The sequence below is a fragment of the Lonchura striata genome, chromosome 4A, assembly GCF_050655825.1.
Source record: "Lonchura striata isolate lonStrDom1 chromosome 4A, ASM5065582v1, whole genome shotgun sequence".
NCBI lineage: Eukaryota > Metazoa > Chordata > Aves > Passeriformes > Estrildidae > Lonchura > Lonchura striata.
The window spans coordinates 10,816,632-10,833,417 of record NC_140742.1 but is presented as its reverse complement, the minus strand read 5'-3'; the positions used below and the strand labels follow the sequence as shown (position 1 = coordinate 10,833,417).

The 16,786-nt window shown below is 36.4% G+C and overlaps 1 protein-coding gene across 8 annotated transcripts in view; it reads left to right on the top strand.

Annotated features, from left to right (window-relative positions):
* TENM1 (teneurin transmembrane protein 1) overlaps positions 1 to 16,786 on the top strand; it is a 793,032-nt gene that overhangs the window by 46,852 nt on the left and 729,394 nt on the right. For 2 of the 8 annotated variants that reach the window (XM_085571040.1, XM_085571037.1), the window contains exon 2: positions 9,548 to 9,611. The exons of the other annotated variants lie outside the window; for them this stretch is intronic. The gene's annotated coding sequence lies outside the window, so the exon portion shown is untranslated. The remainder of the gene's footprint in view (positions 1 to 9,547; positions 9,612 to 16,786) is intronic. 8 annotated transcript variants of the gene reach the window in all.

Sequence of the window (16,786 nt, the reverse complement as noted above, 5' to 3'; positions counted from 1 at the left end):
CCAGATGCAGTGACATGTTTATATAGAGGTACTCAAACAGTTTGGTTTATTCTGAAATGGAAGCCTTCAGATCTGCTAAGTGTCCATGAAAAGACCCAGTAGGTACAATCTGAGGGTGGCTTCATTTCAAATTGGGAAGCCAGGGCATAATCAGAGACATTCAAGTACTGAAAAGGTGAAGATTCAGCAAACTCTTGAACACACAATAATGTTGTGTTTGTGTGTACTACTCTTCATCCTGTGGGTTTGTTACCATGAGCAAAATTACCTCTGTTCAAGTGGTTGCAAGATGTGAGTCTTTAAAAAGGACTATTTCCTAAGAGTATACAGTTGTGATTAAGGTCTACTTAGAGGACTTTTATGGTTCTTCTAAAGATACCTGTTCGGCAGGGTTAGACTTGCCTATCATTTCAGTGCAATATATGCATTATGAATGCTAAAAGGAGGTAGCTGAAACAAAACTTCTTTAGGAAGAAGTCATAAAATAATTTAAAGGTCTCTAATGGAACACATTTTTATTTTAAGCCCAGCAAATAAAAGATTTGGAGACTTGATATTGACAAAACTGAAAAAAGTTAATCTACTGTAAATAGCCCTAAATCTCTCTGAGCTTGAACAGGCCGTGTTGCTTTTGTGGCCTGAGACTGCTGAGCATTGTTGCTGGTAGACTGAATACATCTGTGTGCTTGGGCTGCTAAGTGAACTTTCCAGACAGCAGCAAGATTCTGTTGGAATTAATGAAAGTAATACATTCCTTTAGAAATGTGCAGTGCATTAAAACGTTGGTGCTTTTCAGTTCTGATTTTGAGATTGCTGAAATGACACTACTGCTAGCTGCAGTCTCTGTGGTATACACAAGCCTTGCTCCTGAGCCGGGTGGAGTCTGGGTTTAACACATTTCCTTTACATGCTGTGATTGCACCATTTCAACCAGAATAATACTTTTTTTTCCCCACTCAGAACAAGTTATGTGGTTTTCCCAAATTAGAACTGGAAGTGATACTGACATCTCACAAGTTCATTTTGTTCAGTTATAATTAGGGGATTGAGAAGTAGGTGGTGGTATTCTGTGTGTAAGATTTAGGTTTCAGTGGAAAGAGTTTCAAGGCTGTTCAGTAAAATGCAATAGGGAGTGCATTTTATAATAAATTCCTGCTTAGATTAGCTGTCATGAATATATTTTGTAATTGTTAATGACTTTTTAATGTATCTTCCAAACAGTTTTATAAAAATATTATGAATATTTTAGTCTGTTTTTTTAATGACCAAAACTATAGTTATAATTGCCTATCAGATGACAGCTTCTCTACCTTGTTGTGAAATAAGAAGCATTTGTTTTCACATCACATGATTCAGTTAGCAGTAGTTACAGTCAGAATTATTACATTCCCTGTTTGTGTATGATATTCAGCCTCAAGGCAAATATTGAACAGAAATATGTTGGTTCTAGTGTTGAATTTTTATGATTCAAAAAACAGTGTCAGAGTTGACTGTAATGACATGAATTAGTGCAGCATGAGTGAAATCTGTTAGACTGGAGTACAAGCAGCGTCTTTGCTTCTATAGATCTTTTGCATCTCAAAAATAAGAGGCCAAGGGTGGAAGTGGTAAGAGTGCTAATTTATTCACGGTGATGAACAGTAAGTTAAAACATAAATAGATATGAATGTGATGTTCCTTTGCAATGCCGTTTTGGATTGATGAGAGGGATTTAGCGATCTCAGTGTATTTTCTGTTTGGAGGGGTTTTTTTAATTAATCCTTTATCTTAAAACTCTTGTCTTATGTTGGTATATAACCTTTCTAGCAGCCTTTAAAAATTGAGGTTTATTATTTACAGACAGTTTCTATAAATGAAAGAGTCGGAGCAACAACAAACTGCTAAACCTCGTTCATAACACTGTGAAGGAAAAATAATTAGCTGCTCGTTCGAAAGCAGAGGAAGATTAATAAGTTAGTGAAGTCATGATTTTGGAGAACAAATTACTATGGAGACTGAGTTTGAAACCATTCAGTTCAGGAACACAGCTTATATTCTGTAAAAGCTTGTGATTGTGTCAGTTTAGGTGTCTCAAAACAGCAGAGAATGGTGTGCTGTGAGATGATTCTTCTTTTAAAGGCACAAAGTCTGGTTAAGGGCTTAGGTTTGCATCAGAATTGTGTAGGTGCACCTGCAGAAGGTGGAGATCCTTGTCAGAGTTCATGGCTGGCATAGCACAGGCATTTGCAATGAATCAAGGCTAGGAATTTCTACTGCTATATCAAAGCAAACAAAAGTAGTGCTTGTCCTTGACAAGAAAAATTATAAATTGTATGATGTAACTTACTTCAAACTGAATGAATAGTAAAAATGAAAGTAGAGTTTTATAGAAACCTTTTATGAAATATTGTTTATCAGAAATAAAATAAACATGAACTAAGGGATTCCAATAGAAAAAAGAGAATTTAAGGTGTAGAATTTTAGCTAGGCCATGTGTTATTAGTGTTTTTGTCTTTGCAATTCATTCTATCTGATTGCTGTTTCCAGTAAATTTTTCTTATCTCCAGCCTGTGATCTTCATTTTTTGTGCTTCCAGTCAGTGGGGAAGGGGGAGCAAGTTGTGGTATAGTTTTAGGGACTATGAAATTGGAGAATATCATTCCTAAACCACGAGATTTAGGACGGGGGGAAGGAAGAAGATATTTTCTTTTACCTCCAAATACAGAGCCCTTTGCTGGCTACCTATCAATTTGTTTTTTCAAAATGATATTGATTTTTGTCTCTGTGCCAGGTTTCTTGCCCATTTTCACTTCAGATACTGATGTCCCTTGGTAGAGAACATGCAGTAATGTCAGGAACAGGAAGAAGTAAAGGCAGTAACAAAGGCATCCTGAAACAGAAAAGGATTGCTTTGATGGGGCAAACTGAATTCCCTAAACAAAAATCTAACATCTCTTCTCTTTATTTTTAACAAGTCCTTTGATAAATAATGGGGGAGCTTAATAAAGAAATCTCCTGTCATATTTTAACCCCAGCCAGCAACTCAGCCTCACATATTAACTGACTCAATCCTGTTTGGGAGGGTGAAGAAGAGAATTGAAGGGTAAAAGTGAGAAAATTCATGACTCAAGGTAAAGACAGTTTAATAAGTGAAGCAAAAGCCATGTGCACAAGGAAATCAAAACAAGGAATTCATTCCTCATTTCGCCAGGGCAGACAGGTGCTCAGCATCCCCATCCCACATAACAGTGACAGGAAGACAAACACCATCACTCCAAATATCTCACCTTCTTCCTCCTCCCCCACTTTGTATGCTGAGCATGAGGGCCTATGGTCTGGGGTATCCCTAACATCTGTTGGGGTCAGCTGTCCTGCCTGTGTCCCCTCCCTGCTCCATGGGCACCCCCAGCCTCCTGGCACCCGGAGTGGGGTGAGGAGCAGAGAAGGCCTTGGCCCTGGGTAAGCCCTGCTAAGAAATGACAAAAACATACCAACACAAAATTTATGTTTTCAGCACGAATCACAAACACAACCTCATACTGACTACTTGGAAGAAAACTTTCACAGCCGAAACCAGCACATCTCTGAAAACTTCATCACTTTTAAGAATAGCATTGTCCTTGCAGGTTAAATAAATGTTACCTTCACCCATGGTTTTCCTTCTGAGAAGTAATGATCTCACCCAATTCAAGACAGGTACATCTCATACAGTGTGTTTGCTAAGTTAACCCATTAATGGCAATGTGTGGCCATCACCTATCAGAGCAGGACAGGTAATCCCTGGTAACTCGAGCCTCGATTCCCAGCAGTGTTAACACTGTGCTTATTTTCACATTTGGAGGTTTTTCACTTCCTTCTTGATAAAAGAGAGAGTAGTGTGCTCTGTTTAGAGAGGGAGACGGTCAGATAGGACTACTAAAAAAGAGTGTGATAATAGTGAAAAAAAACCCTATGGAGAATTCCAGATTATTTGGAAAGTTTTTTTAATGATTCTCAAAGATATGAATAAACCCAAAGAAAAGAACAAAAAAAGTAGTAGGGGTTAATTTTCTCTACTATACACAATTCAGTCTTTTGAAAATGTCATCTGGGACAAATGTGTGATGAAGATTCATATTCCAGTTCCTTTTCTCAGGATATAGTTAATGGGTTGTAAATCAATGAAATAGAAGAGTAGGGACCATAAAATGGCTTCTTTCTACATAATCTTTCTCTTTGTTCCCTTTTGGCAATATGAATCTGCTATTTCTTTGGATTCAGTGTTACAGCCTCAATAGAAGTTGCAAGTAAACAGTATGTGGTTTCCTGCAGCCCCAGAAAACCTCACAGGTCTAATCTTTAGGATAGTCATGGGAAGCTAAGAGATGAGGATTTGAGTCCTCTTGGGCTATGAGCAAGGATCTGAATGGAAGTCTCCAACTTTTATGGATGTTTCAGTGATGAGGCTGTGATAGGAAAAGTGCTGTCCCTTTGCTTTCCTGCAGGAGCCTGTTCTGGAGATGGGTGAGCACCTGTACCTCAGTGATACCTCAAGGATACTATTGTCAGCATACAGAGTTTCCATGTCTTGTCTCAGGGATATAACTCAGGAGAATATAATTTTGGTTTTTGGATTCTAAACCTGGGCTCAATAAACAAATATCCAAGGATTACAACATTCATTGTACTAGAGACAACAAGTTTTATTCTTACTTATTTTTTTGTTGCTAACTGTTTCAATAGCTAATAAAAGGTTCTTGTAGAAGAGAGGTGTGGATCAAAGACATTGGTATTTTCAAAAGAAACATTGGCTACTTTGCTTATAAACTTGTTAGAGGGATGAAATTTGAAATCAGGAGAATATTCCTGACAGGGGGACTCTTGTTAAAAAGGGTTTGATTTTCATGAGGCAAAGAAAAAGTTTTAAGTGAGAGAATATTCTTAGAATAAACTGTAAGCTGTGGGGATGATTATCATCTCACTGGGGCTTTAAGAGGATGACAGTCACAGGAAGACATCTGTTAGAAATATGTACCAGAGACCCTTGTGAGCAAGGAACAGAAGTTTCTGTGCTAGGAAGGTAAGCAGCCACACTGAAGAAAATAAATATCAGGACAGATGTGCCTCAGAGAACCTGTGATAAATTATATTTTCATCTGTCAATTGTTGTTTGATATGTTCTAGTAATTCTGGTGAAAGTTAACTTTGTAAAATAGGCAAGTAAAGTCAATTCTTGAGTTTAACTCTGATTCCTCCAGAAAGAATTGACATGCAGACTAATAAAAAACTGTCTAAGGTGCAGGTGATGTCCAAGTGACTTGTAGAAATATGGGTATGCAAGTCAGGAAGGTGGTAAAATTATTTCAAGTCTAGACTGTGGACGGGGAAGGAGATCACAAAGGAGTGATCTGGTACCAGAAGTGAAGGGCATGAGTCACTGTATAAAGTAAACAGTGGGATTTGCTTTCCTATTTTTAAGTCTCTGTAGGTCTAGCTCCTTCTCCCAAAAGGGCACAGATCGCTGACTAACCTGGCTTTGGCTTTTTTTGGTGTTGGGTTGGGAACTTTGTGTGTGGCTCCTCCTGTCTCACAGTATGGCCCAGCAGCAGCTGCAGCTGACCCCGTGTTGCTGTCAGTGCTCATCCACAGATGGAGTCTGAGTCCTTTTTCTTGTTCCTGTCAGTGTCTGCAGCAAACAGACTGGGAAATCAAGTTCTTGCTCTCTTCCATCTTACAGTGGTTTCCATAATCCTTTATTTGTGTTTCAGTTTTGGGAATTCTGTCTAAGGAATCCTTTTACTGAACTATATTTACCTCCTTTGAAACTGTAGCTGATCTATAATATAAAATATTAAACAATTATCCTCAAAGGAAGAAAGAAAATTGGCAGAGAGAAGCTCCAGAGAACAGACTAAAATAAATCACAATTTTAGCATTTGCACTGTCTTCATCCAATTATCTTCTTAGTATTTTATATCTTGTCTTTAGTTTCATTATTTTTGTTTTGTTTTGATTTTTAATAGCCAGAATGGAGAAGGTAGCTATGCTTGTTTGCTTGTTTAGCCTGCAAAGATGTTTATTTTGTTTTAAATGATAAATACATGACAAGAACTGAAATCATATTACATTTTTTCTGGATCTTTTTACAGAGCATCATTGTACATTATATCTCTGAAATGTTGAGAGCTTCTTTAAGAAATGTAAAATTAAATTATAAAATTGCTCTTCTATAGTATATCAGATTTATTTGCTCTTCTTTTCCCTTTGCGGGGCAAAATTTCTCAGATGAGCTCAGGGGCCTCTCCATCTCTTGACATTGTGTGTAAATCTTTAAAGCTGATTATACATACTATGCTCTGCTGTACAATTAAGTCAGTTCTTGGATCACTCACAATGTCCCATCTGCTTAATTTGCCTTTTGAGTCCTCTGGCTTTGCCTTTACATGGGAGAGCACATAGATCCTTCAGTGGGAATTTTTTAAACCCAGGAGATTGAAAACATTTTCTTTGATTGTCATTCCTATTTAACTTCTGTAGGGAATATTCACTGACCGTGGAGACCTTCCCTCTTCATCAGTGTGCTAGTCCACTCAGTGTTTACTCTCCCTCTGTCTCTTCCAACATTACTCTTTTATGTTCTATTCCAGTTCACTAACAACATATTGTTTTTAATTAATTCTGTTTTGATTTGACTCTTTACAGGTGTTAGTGCTTCTATGTCATCTTTTCCTGTGTGACACCTGTGTACTAGAGAAACTTAATCTTTTTAACCACAGTTTTGTTGTTCAGCAACCACTACAGCATGAGAAAGATCTTAGAACTCAACAAGAGCACTCCAGTCTTGGAGGGCAGCATTTTGCAGTAATGGTCTTGTTAGAGAGGAAAAGGTGTTTCTGTATTTTCTTAATGAGGAAATAACATTTCAGCATGCTTAGTTTAATTCCCTATTGGTTTGATAGCAGTGGAGTGATCCACTCTTGCACTTGCCATCAGCAAATCCATGAAGTTGCTAATTAGGAGAAGATTTACAGGTAGGGGTAATATCTTTAATTAGACTAAGTATAGTTGGGAAATAAAAAAACAGATAAGCTCTCAGGCACATAAGTAGTTCTTGAGGTCTGAAACAGAAGTAGGAAACTTCAAAGTAAAATTCAAGTTGGAAGCAACTGCTCTGACTTAATTAAAGAATGACCTACAAAATACTTTTGAAAGATAAGCCTGGAAACTCAAATTCATAACTTAGTAAATACCAAAAGCTATGGAGCTATTGCAGATACTGTTTTTCTTGTCCTTTACTTGTGCAAGTTCTTGTCCACCTTCAGTCTCTCGTCAGTGTTACAGAGTTCCACAGGTTACAGATTACACATAGCTCCTTCCCCTGAGAGAGGGCAGCCCCCTCTCACCTCAGGTCCTTACTGAGTGTCTTTGACACCCCAGGCAAACTTTCCTCTTCTCCTGAGTAGTGTAATTCATATCTAATTAAATTCTAAGCAATTGACTTTCATGTCTAATTACAGTTCTTTTTAAAATTTTTTCATTTTGTTTCAGATCGGAAAAAGTATTTCCCAGAACTTTTATCTACTTTTTCTACACCTGCTGGTATAACTAAAAAGTATCAGCTCATTCTAAAAAAATCATGGTTTGACTGTGTTTTTAAACCATATATCTACAATGAACTTCCACCTTTACCCCACCACCCCTCAGAAACAGATTAAGGAATTATAAGGTTAATTTTTTTTTTAGTATTCCTTACATAGTTTTGTGCTTCTCCTTTTTTTATTAGCATTATGATTGGTGCTCAATCATAAGCATTAATATACACATTAAGAATATTACTATTACACTTTGGTGTAATGTGAACAACTACTGGATTAAACAGTTCCTTCACTTCTCTCTGAAATGTAATATGATGAATCAAAGCACATTTCAAGGGTGGAATAAGGGTTTCAGTTTTATGGTATTACTGCATAAATCTATATACCTGTAAATGACAGGCTCAATATATTGAGGTCTTCTCCTTATTTGTGATACTTGGTTTCTTTCTGTCATGAAGTGATGGAAAAAGAGAGGCAGGATCATAATCATATTCATTATGATGAGATGTCTGACAGCTCTGTGAATCTACAAGTAGCTTTCAAAATCCAGAGAAATTATTTCCCATTTCTTTGCACAAACAGTTTTGATATGGGATTCAGAGCTCCTGATTTCTCTAACTGAGCATTGTACAAGCCCAGACTGCAGAAATGGATAGAGCAGAGGAAACCCCAGCACTGTCTTACCTGACTTGCAACCATGTGAATCAAATCAAACTCTAGTTTCTAATAAAAATGTGAAGATGCCTGTTATGAACGTGAAATTTCTACAGAAATTTCAGATTGTTTTTATCATCTAAATAGCTGTTAAAATGCCACAGGGGCTGGAAGTTTCTCAAGTACTGCAGCAAGCAGCAATGCAGCAGTAGTGGCAGAGTGCTCAGATTTGGCCAGTGGTGCAAATAGACACAGCTGTTCCTTCCACCATAATTGTCCCCCTGTTAGTGACATGTGGATCCTTCCCCTGAAATATTCACCTGCAATTATTTCTTTGCATGCTCCCATGAGCATTTTGTTGGTATCCTTTCTTTCCATACACTGCTGACTTCTGTGAATGTTTGCTGCAAAATATTTAATAATGTGTTTTATCTTCAGAATTATTTATTTATCCAGTTTGATGAAATGCTTTTTCTTTTTGCTATGAAAGTAAATAAGATTTTTTTTTATTTTTATCACTGCTTCCCCCAAAATAAGGCTTTTCAATCACACTGTATGTATCTTGTTCTTTGTCTGGCCAATATTTTATATCTGACAGAAACCTCGAAGAATCAAAGTTTCAAGCTCTGAATACAGGTTTCTGAGTGGAGGAGAAAGACCCTATTAATATCTAAACTTATTAACCCCAAAGCTAATTAGCATTCCTTTATTAAACATCAGGAGCTTCCCATGGAGATTTGTAAACCAGGCTTCATTAGTTCTGCTGCCCACACATCTATTTGTTTACCTCTGGTAACAAGGAAAGGAAACTTCTTCAGGAGTGGAAAACAATAACTTGCAGACAAAACAGCCAGGAAATTATTTGAATTAATGATGAAAGATGAATGAGAGGTTTTCTCTCTGGATCAGAGTTCTGTTATGTTTAATTATGAAATTGTCATGATAGTCATGATGTTGATTTGGGTATTTCATATTACTAGGCTCAGTAAATAACTAGAACATAGGAAATAACCTCAAGCCCAAGGAAATCTAAGTCTGGAGTTCAGAGGTAAACTCCTTGATGTCATTTAATATAAATGGGAAATCTATTCCACCAAATTTAATCTAAAGGTCAGTCACATCACAGAGTTAAATAGAAAAGCAATCCAGATGTATCCCTGCCTATTCTGAATTAGAAGTGTCATTTATATAGTAAATTATCTGGAATGCTTGAAATTCCAATAACAACTCTGTCCTTTTTTAAATAATCACCTATTTATGCAGAAGTTAAAAAAATATCTCACTTGTTCATGGTATCCATTGTATAAACTTATTCTCAGTTCAGTTTTCTTTTCTTACAGAAAATATTCTCTAGCCTGAAGCCTCCCTTCATAGCGCTAGTTTCTCTTGTCAGCCACTATAAATGTGAGTATTCTGTCTTGAGCCTCGAGATTTTCAGGTTATCCCTATTTTTAGATTATTTTGGAAGCTTACAAATATATCTCAGATAATGCAGAACAAGCATTTCTCAGCCTTTTCCACTTGGAAGGAAGGATTGTATTTCAATTTCCTGATTTAGTACATATCAATTTTTTCAAGAGATTACAATTAAGTTTTTATCAGCACATAATATGTTTAATCCTATCCTACACTAGCCCTGTTTATTTTTTTTACTGGGCAAAAGGGATGTGAAATGTTTCCAGAAACATGAGAATATATTAAATTTGTATGGATCACATAAAATTATCACACATTATACAAAAGTATCTTGTGAAGAACCCAAATCACACTGATAAGTTTGAGATGAAGAAGAAATGGAGTTTGTTCAAGGACACTTGAAAGCTTATTGGATTCTTTTTGAACCTTGAGTGTAAAAAATTACTGGTGAATTTAGGTTGAAGCATGGTCCAGGTATTAAATCAAAAGATTTGCTGCAATTCCCATTGAACCCACAGCCATTCTGTGACTTGTCACTTAAGAAACATTGTTATACCAAATAAAACACAGCTTGTACCTTCTGAGTGATGAGGATAAGGATGATTCAGCTAGCAGGGATATTGCCTCCTTGGGCTTTATTCAGCATCTGGCACACTGAGCTGCCCTGAGAAATCACACGGGCACAGGAAGCCTGACCTGCTTTTCCTTTCTTTTTGGCGAGCTTATTACTTCAGTGAGGGGTTTTTATCCAAGGCATTTTTGCTTTCATTGTTACACTGAGGCAGATAATACTTTGTGGGCATCTGTGTGTGAGAAGATTGATCTGGCTGCTTTCGGGTTCTAGGTACTTAGCATTACAAAATGTTTCTGCTTCATTTTTTCACTGGGTTGTAAGACTACCACATCTGAAAAGTTTCTTAATGTACTTTCATATTTCTGTGTTAGGATGGATTTTTACTATTAATAGATTAGGACTTTAGCACAGAAAAAGTTGTAGACCCATAACTCAAACAGATGAGGTAGTCTTTGTTTCTCAAATGTCACTTCAGTCAAACCACCCCTTTGTCTGAAATACTGTAATACTAAAATATTGTTATAATTTTTCTTTCTTCCCTCTAGGAAATATTAAGATTTTATTTTATTCTGTAAGAAACATTTGTTGCACTAATTCATTATTGGGAGGAGATATAAACACTTTCAGAAAGGGAAAAATCGTATATTTTGCTCCCATAGACAATAGTACATGAGCAAATGTGAATGTCTGACCATACAGATATTCTGTAAGATATATATTATCTTCATTGCTCCTCTGGCAGAGTGAAAAATGTTTAATATAGTCTTTTCAAGGCATGAAAACAATTTGGGATTTGCTTTCCTTTGAAGATATCTTTGAAGACAGCATTTAATAAAACAGTGAAATACTTGATTTCTCCTAAAAGCTTATCTACTTTTCCTTGCCAGTGAAAATGAAACTTTAACATTGTAACTGGTATTTTACTACTGAACCTGTGTTTGGGGAGTGCAGCAGTTTTGCAGGTTGGAGACAAAGGAGCTTTTTGTTCTCAGCAGTTCTGAATTTACTTGGACTTTCCTAAGTGCATACTACAGTAATCAGAGGCAGCTTGTTGGAATTGGTCTTGGATAATAATTTTAGTGTGTGTTTGAATATTTCATTTTCTTCTGATTTATGATTACTTCATTTACCTAAGCAATTTCAATAATTTGGAAGTTGTGTCTTTAATGGCTCTTACAGTTAAATGGAATTCTTGACAGAGGGTAGGGAGGGAAGCCTTTATTTGTGCTTTGTCATCTATAAAAAATCCATTAGTGATTTGCAGTGAAATGTTGATCCAGTATTTTGTTAGCAGAAAATGGGATCTAGCAAGATTTATATTGTGGATTGAACTCTTACATTTTGCAGTGCTTAAATTTATAGAACTTTTCATAATTAACTAAATGTTATTTTGCTGCCATTAGCCTATGCTCAGCCAGGAAAAGTTGAGAAACATGACATTTGTTGTCTACTTGCATGAAATTCTTCTCTGGTAGCCCCTTAGGATTTACACTGATAAGTGTAATTATTTGCAGTTAGTATAGGATTAATTTTCTGTTCTTATTTACCTTAGTCTTCAGTTTTTTTGTTATACACATTAATGAGGTTGTACAACCCTTACCTTGAAAATACATTTGTATCCACATTACTCAAGGGATTCTTGTTCCCATGTCTGAGTATAGAGATTAAATATAATTTCAGCATATAAACCAGCAACTTTTACAATTTTTTTTTGTGATCATCCCTTCTTTTGCCCAGACCACCTGTTGTAAAATGGTCTGCTGTCCTGTTGATGTTATCAGAGAGCACTAAACAGTATAACAGCTGTGAACTACTATAGCATTGATTCTACCCTTGGAGAATCATCTGAGGTATTTGCTTTTTCTAATCCCATCATCCTATCCCATATTTGCCAGTATTAGGCATTGCATCATATAATATCATTAAATGGTGCTTGAACATTCATTAAATTAACATATTTAAAACATAATTTAATTACTGTATGTTTTGTGCTCTAAATAATGTCCTATTGCACATTTTTGCACTCTGGAAGGTTTGTCTTGCATGTTTCCTGTTACAGAAGGCACCTGGCCTGTACTCACCATTTTGCATCTGGCTGTAGACTCTGTGATGGAGCTTGGGGAACTCACCATTGCCACAGGTGCATCTCAGAGAGGATTGATGGCAATCACAGTGAGAGCAGGGCTTGAGTCTGAAAATACGTGAAACATGAGTGCCAGTGGTAATTTCACCAGATACAGAATTCTGTGTCTTATTTTTGACACTTAAAATGCACACAGTTTGGATTATCTTTATTGAAATCTCCCGCTAATGTGTCTAGGCTATGAGGGGGCTTGCAGTTACCTACTTCTGATCTTGCATTAACTTCAGCCATGTTACTTAGCTATTAGTTTTTTACTTGACTATACAAGAACTTCTACAATTATTATTTTGCTGAAGAACTGATAATTTCCTTAAATGTGATTTTTTTTAATGTTCTAAAAAAGAAACTGATGACTAAAGGTGTAATTGGTTACTATGTGTGATAGATCTCTTTTCTATCCTGTGTTGATGGATGTGGAACAATAGAGAGATAAAAATAGTAACTCATGTAAAACTTTAGAAGGCAAATTAGATTTTTTCCCAGTAGAGTTACTACAATATATGTGTGTTTGGTACTAGAGTCAATAAACTCTTGGGACTTCCATCCTAGAGAATAGTGGATACTTTGTTTGTTTTCTCTCCCATATCACTATGGGAATTCAAGATAGTAAATATAAATTCCAGGTATCAATCACCTTTTATAAAACTTAAACACTTGATCTCCTTCTAAAATATGGTATTTAAATGCCTTTCTGCCAGTGGTTTAACACTTTATTTATCTAAATTGCTCAATAACAACACTTTTAATTACATCTAGTGTTTTGCAAAGTTCAAACACATAAATCTAGATATTGGCACTCACAAAAACAGAGAATGAATAAAACCTGCTGCGTTTCTTTGACTTGTCAGATACATGCATTTAGCAGTACTGCTGCGCAGCTCACTGTGCTCATGACACCATGCCAGTGTTCTTGGAATTCCCTCCTGCTCTTTCACAGCAACCTCTGCTTCAGACGTGGCTGTAAACCTCATTACTGCTCTCTGCTGGGACCTTTTGAAGAGCAGAGTTTTCACCAGCACATCTCTCCCCGTCTCTCTGTCTGTCTCACCATGTGCTGCTCATGTGCCCCTGACCCTGCTTTATAGGGGGTGGGAAGTACATCCTTGTTCATTCCTAGCCTCAGTCATTTTACCACTGAGTGACTCAGACCTTGATACATCTTCTTATCTAGTCTTGCTATAGGAGAGGAGAAAAAAACTGAACTTGCAAATGGTGTGAGATGCACAGTTCCCAAAGTGGCACTGACTCATGTGTATTGTGTTTACACCAATAGGCTGATGATTTTATGTATTTCTGTGTGTATCATGAATATTAGACATAATATTAGAGATATATCTTGATAGCATTTCAGAGCTATGTTCAAAATAAAAGAACAAGATCCTTCTGTTTTTCAGGGCTCTAGCATCTAAAACAAAACGTTGAGAAGTCCACTACTTGAGTCTGCTTCTTGATTTTGTTCCACACCAGCTGCCTGAGCAGACACACTTGTCTGTATCTTCCATGGTGCTCTGACATGGCCTCTCAGCTGCTGAATTCTCTGCCTGCCACTTTCCAAGTGGAAAGTAATCCCCCTGATCCTCCATCTCACCTTCCTTAAGTTCCTGCTCCATGCGAAAAAAATTACCTGTGTGTCTTAGGCATAGTGTGCTGTCAGGGGTACCAGGAAGGAAACAAGAAGAAAAGGAGTGGAAAATTCACTCTTCAAAAACAAAAACAAACAAACAAAATCTGTATAATATATAGAGTAATCCTCAAGATAAAATCTTACTGACATAAAGATTATTTAATGCAAGTTTTCACAGCCCTTTACAGTGATTCAGAGGCAGAAGGTAATATAAGAACTGTGGTGATGTTTGGCATCCAGGAAAAAAGGTTGAGCTACCTACTGATCAAATTAGAGACAGCAGTCATGAACTTGAGGAATGGCAACAGGGAAACCTGCAACACCAACAAATATTTCAAAATACTAGCCTTGGAATTTGGGATGGTTTCATCTAGCTACATATATTTTGAGCAGCCACTTCTTATTCTATAGTTAAATTAAGGTTACTTCTTATGCACTACCAATAAATTATGGGTTTTATTGAAATTAGTGGTATATTTTCCATGTATGAGATAGGATTTTACTTATTCACTTTAAGGAAAATTAGCTAGCACCTTTAGTTGTACATTATATTGCACAAGTGACAGTTTCTTATAATTGATCCATGGGTAGTTTTCGAGGTGCAGTATTCTGTGAAAAGGCAGTTTATGCAGAGATGGTTGCAACAGGTCAAATTGCTTCACTTAGTCTTGTTTTCTTCAGGTATTCAGCAATGAGTACATATTGACAGACTTAATTGCAGTTACTTCAAAAGCTAGAGGCTACTTATTTTGCCAAAGATTTTCCATATAAACATGACATTAATAATGTGTGTTTTAATTAAGTTGCAGATAGCTTTTTAGTGGGCTATTTGCTAAAACTGACAAGAAGAAAAGCAATAATGGTTGAGCTGACAGAAATAGAATTTGTGAAAAGAATGAAGTGTTTACCACTATGTTTTATTTAACACAAATAATAACAGTGAAGAGCATTTCAGACTTTGATAGTAGAAATGTGTCAGTGGAGCACACTGAAGTAAGTCTTCCAAAGGCAATTCTTTTTGGTGGCCAAAGTTAATGAGTGGCAGATTTCAGATCCTTCCTGGAAAAGGTTTGGGGTTTTTTATGTGTGAAGTGGGCCTGTGGTCATGCTCGTTAATATGTGGCTATTGATTTTCCTATCATGTCATGCAGTGTGCACAGTCATAACAGTCTTGATGTAATGATGAATTTCATTTCCTAATTCTGTCTGGCTCATGCTTGCAGTAATCAATGTCAGTCCTTGTCAGGGCACTGCTCATCCTGCCCCATCTGCTGCTGAAGGATGGCTGGGCTTATTAAATTGTGGGGGTGTTCCATATTTTCTCAATGGGAAATACGCAATGTTTGTTTATATAGGGAGCACTCTGCACTCTTTGTAACAGGCTATATTGGTGGGTTTTGGCCTCTTCTGTAGGTTCTAAGTTGATGATATCTGTGTTGGAAGGGTTTTAAGGAGACATATGGACCTTTCTGCTCTGAAAATCTATTGCAAGATTGCTAGTGTGCAGCTCACCTCTGAGGATGGGCAGCAGTTAAAGCACTCAATGTACACATTGGCTTAACGATGGTTCCAGTATTAATTACTCTTCACAATAGGTGGATAGAGGGAGGAAATACACTTTGTATGCCTTTGGTGCTCTGTAGTGTCCTTCAGGCTCGGCCTCAGCATCCTGCCAGCGTTTGAAGCTCCTTTATTTAAGTATTTTTCCCACAAATCATGATCTACTAAGTCAAATCACGTTTTTTGAGCTTAATTAATGCCAGTTGAAAAATCAACAGAAAACAGAAGAAAAACACGCTGCATTTAGAAATAATTATTTTTATATTTTTGAAGCTCTTGTTAATATGCTTTAGGATTTGGACCTCACAAAATGAATTATGCTGTGAGAGCCCACCCACAGTCTCTGTTATCAGAAGCAATTGCAAGGCTTTTATTTCTTTTCTTTCTTTTTTTATTTTCCTACTTGTGAGAGATTAAGCAGCATTTGGAGTTGGAAGTGGAGATCATCTCTGTGGTTCTTGAGGACTTGAAAAGCATTTAGGAAAGAATAGCCAGGGACTTGGATGTCTTGTTTTACCATGACATTCTGTTGATTCATTTAGGTATCAAAGAATGAATGAGTTTGTAATTAAATAGATTCAAAGGTTTGAAGAATTTTTGTGTATTCATTAAATTTCTTCTGGCTTTCAGTAGGGATTATAGATGCAATTCTGTACATTACTAAAGTTAAATAAAACATAATAGGCCAAAGACATGAATTAAAGAAATCCTGTTTTCTTCATTGTTGTTGTTTTTCCTGTAGTGAGGTAATTAATGTAATGAGACTGGGCATTTCTTCCACATTGTATCCTAGGGAAATTGATAGTTTTATAGTGGGGGAAAAAAGCTATTCTCAAAGACTTCAATATGGAGGTTCTAAATAATAAAATAAATAACCTAAACTTAGAATTTTTTATTAAAAAATTAAACTTAAGTGTAAAGTGTAATTTATTTCCATTAGAAGATGTTACCTATCCTTCAAGCCTGAGTGGATATAATTACCATAATATAAATCTCTTGACAAATAGTGCCCTAAGGCAGCATGACACTAATAATTGTTCAATTAAAGACTTTTAGCTTTTCAAATGGCCAGTCATCATTATGCACCTCATTAATAGAAATAAAGGTATAGTTTAAATGCATGGAAAAATATTATTCTTTTGAAGATGAGTTTCTCTTTACATTTAATGTCTTTTGTAATTACCTCTAATAATTTCTAGTAATCATTATTTAATTCTCTTTAATGATAATTGCACTCTAATCTGATTGTTTCCTGAAAAAAG